Below are 3691 nucleotides of genomic sequence, written 5' to 3'. Positions count from 1 at the left end.
ATACCCCTTTGGGAGCTGTCCCTTATCAAAAGAAAACATCTTTAAATCAGCCTGCATGAATAGCTTCTCTGTGGCTGCACCACAGAGATGAAGGGAGAGATGAGGCCTCATCTGGGAAAGCACAGCAACACTTAATTCTGCTTATTAATAAGCCTCACCGCTACACTGTAAACAGGCGCTGTCCTTCGGATGAGACATAAAACCGAGGTCCTGACTCTCCGTGGTCATTAAAAATCCCAGGGTGTTTCTCGTAAAGAGTAGGGGTGTAACCCCGGCGTCCTGTCCAAAATTTCTCATTTGCCTTATCAATCATGGCCTCCTAATAAACCCTGTCTATGAATTGGCTTCATTACTCTGTTGTCCTCTCCACTAATAGCTGATGTGTGGTGAGCATTCTGGCGCACTATGGCTGCCGTCGCATCATCCAGGTGTATGCTGCACATTGCCACTGCCACTTCAAAACAGACAAGAGTGGACAGTAGGAGTGGTTCCACTGCTAACAGACGACATCATCATTGCTGCAGCTGTGCAGAGAGTGTAGTGTCCTAACTGTTGTTAAATTTCTCACGATAGCACTGCAGGAGGGCCCTGGTGATTATCATGGCTCTGTTCCTCCCCAGGCTGTGGGGAGAGCTGAGCCAGGCCTTCAGGGGCTGAGAAAAGACAGAGACAGTGATCGCTGCAATAGAGCAACCGACAGCATTAAAACCAGCAACACAACAGTTGACAGTGCAAGGTGCTATCCTCCAGTACCCTCTGATGTCTGTTCAGGCTGATGTCTCTCTGCAGTGTATTGAGACACAAGTCCAGGAGAGCGTCAGAGCAGTCCTGGTATTTCATCTACCCCACAAGCACACACAAACACAGACAGGGTCAGAAAGCTTAAGATACAACACATCTGTCAGGGGTTGTTCTCTGTAAGAGGAAGAGCTAACTGTACAATCACTGTGTCAGTTTACATGTCCCATAAGAAAAAGACACCTTCTGTTACATGTACCCAACACTAGTAGCCAAGTAGCAGTTGAATGCACTCTTCAGACAGGAGTTGTGAGGTTCACTCTGTTATATCTTTTGTTCTTAAAGGAGGATGTGTCTCCTACCTTAGTGGTAACGTGACTGAGACTGAGGTCTCCCCATAAAGTCAGTGTCTGCTCTCTGCAATAGATCCTCTTCACATCAGATCAAGGTGTTGAAACTTGTAGGTAGAAGCTGACATTAAGAACAGCTTCTGTTTGTCTGCCAGGACTCTGATGCAGTACACCTACGCCAGTGTCACGGACGTCCAAAGGGACTAACCGTGGGGAGCAGGAGAGCGGAAAAAGACCCATATGCGTAGCGGCGAGACGGGACAAAGGCCCGGGCTCATTAGTGCAAAGTGGACAACTTGAGGAAAGCCAGACCGAAGTCCGCTCACAGACACAGATGCCCGGAGTGATATCCAGCGAAAAGAATGGAGGAACGGCAAATGGGCACGTTCACATACTAACTCTGATATCGGAGTGGACAACCTGAGGAAAGCCAGACCGAAACCCGCTCACAGACACAGATGCCCGGAGTGATATCCAGCGAAAGGCATGGAGGAACGGCAGAAAACTTACCCTTCTATCACTGATATCGGAGAGAGCCAGACCAGGAAGAGCCAGGCAAGAGAACCCGCTCCAGACACAGGAGCTCGGAGTGATATCCAGTAATAAGAATAGGCAAGCCAGCTCAACATTCAATCACTGATATCGGAGTGATCTACCCGAGGAAAGCCAGGTGCAGGACCCGCTCACAGGCACGGAAGATCGGAGTGATATCCAGTGATTAGAATAGAGGAACTGAAAAAAAAACAGCCCAGAGAAAAAAAGAGAAAAAAAAAACTGCAGCAAGACAAAAAAAAGGCGCCGCTCGCGGGGTCAGTAGGTGGCTCAGCATTCTGTCACGGACGTCCAAAGGGACTAACCTTGGGGAGCAGGAGAGCGGAAAAAGACCCATATGCGTAGTGGCGAGACGGGAAAAAGGCCCGGGCTCATTAGTGCAAAGAGTTCAGGAATGCCGTATAGAAACCTATGCCCTCAGGGAGCGGACGTGGGGCGCCCTGGTGCTAGACGGGTCAGGACATCCGAACGTCAATGCTGAGCGAGGACAGAGTGCAAGACCCGGAAATATATAGCCCAAGGGAAAGAGAGGAACAGGAAGGACAGCAGACCGGAAAAGTAGGGACAGGACAGAGAAGGAGCGCCCTCTGGCTACAGAGGGCGTGACAGTACCCCCCCTTCATGGGCGGCTCCCGACGCCCATACAAATAAATAAGCTGCACAGCACTGGGGGGAGGAAAAACCTCATTTAACTGAAAGGAAACCTCCGGGAATCCACGGCTGAGAGCTACCCCTTCCTCCGGGGTATAAACCTTTATTGGGTGGAGGAAGGGGGGGTAGAGGAGAGCTCCGGAGACTAAAAAAAAAAAAGTACACAAGCACAAACACAACAGACAAAAACCTGGGAAAGACCAGGGAGACAAACCACACAAAACAGATAGGAACCAACGTTCTGAGACACAGAGAGCAGGGGGGACCAAAAAGGAGGGGAAACCAGGAAGAAAAAAAATCAAAACAAAAGGCAAAAAACCACAAAAAGCCAGAGCCCTGCTCACTGCAGTGAAGGCTGGGTCAGCTGTCTCCAGTCCCTTCAGCACAGACAGCACCACATCCAAGTGGGCACTGGCACGCAACCCCATCAGCACTGCCAGACCCTGGGACACCAGATAGACATCAGACCGCTCTTATAACCCCCACAAGAACATCATGCACACTCTCTCATGGACTGCTGTTCTAATGCCTTGATTAAATGAGCCAATGTCACGCCCGACATCCCTCCCTAGAGGGCGCTCCACTGCTCTCATTATTGTTCGTGTCATTTAGCTCTCCAGGTGTACCCTTTTAGTGTTTTTATTTAAAGACCAGCTCCTCCAGTCCTCGGGGCTCATCATTAGGGTAAGATGTCGCGAGGCCCGCCTAGCACCAGGAAACCCTACGTCCGTCTCCTGAGGGCATTGGCCTCATCCCCGACACCTCCCGCTTCCTGAGCCCGGGGTCTGGAGGATCTCGCCCCGTCACCCCTGGACCTCCATGTTTCGTTTGTCTGTGTGCTCCCCTCTCCCGGGGATTTTAACTTTGTCACGTTCCAGGATGGATTTCCAGTTTATGGACTTTCGGACCGCGCTTTGACCTGCCCTTGGACCCGTTTGGATTTGGATGCCGTTTTGTCTTCCCCATACACTGTCTCACGGACTGTCACTATTATTTTGTGCACTATTAAACCCCTTTGTGTTCCTTTACCACGCCTCCTGTTTTCTCCAGCTCTTACCATATCGCATAGGGTCTTCTACAATATCTGACACGGATTCCAGTCCGTGTCCGTTACAGAATGATGAGCCTATGCTAGACCCCGCGAGCGGTAATCTGGAACACCCGGACCCTCATCTGGACCTTTTTCTTTTCAAGATGCCCTTCCTGTTTTCCTGTCAAGATCCATTCCTGTTTCGCTGGACAAGGTATTTTTTGTGGATTTTTTTTTTCTAAAGGAATTCTTGGATTTTTTTTTTCCTGGACCGTTTTGTTTCTCCGTTTTTCTTTCCCCACTGGAACTATTTTGAGAGTGGACAGCCCTACCGTTTTGTATATAGTATTCTCCGGTTTTATCTCTTGTG

Source organism: Lepisosteus oculatus, chromosome 27 (genome assembly GCF_040954835.1).
Source record: "Lepisosteus oculatus isolate fLepOcu1 chromosome 27, fLepOcu1.hap2, whole genome shotgun sequence".
NCBI classification, from domain to species: domain Eukaryota; kingdom Metazoa; phylum Chordata; class Actinopteri; order Semionotiformes; family Lepisosteidae; genus Lepisosteus; species Lepisosteus oculatus.
The sequence above is the reverse complement of the archived record's forward strand: the minus strand, read 5'-3'. Positions refer to the sequence as shown.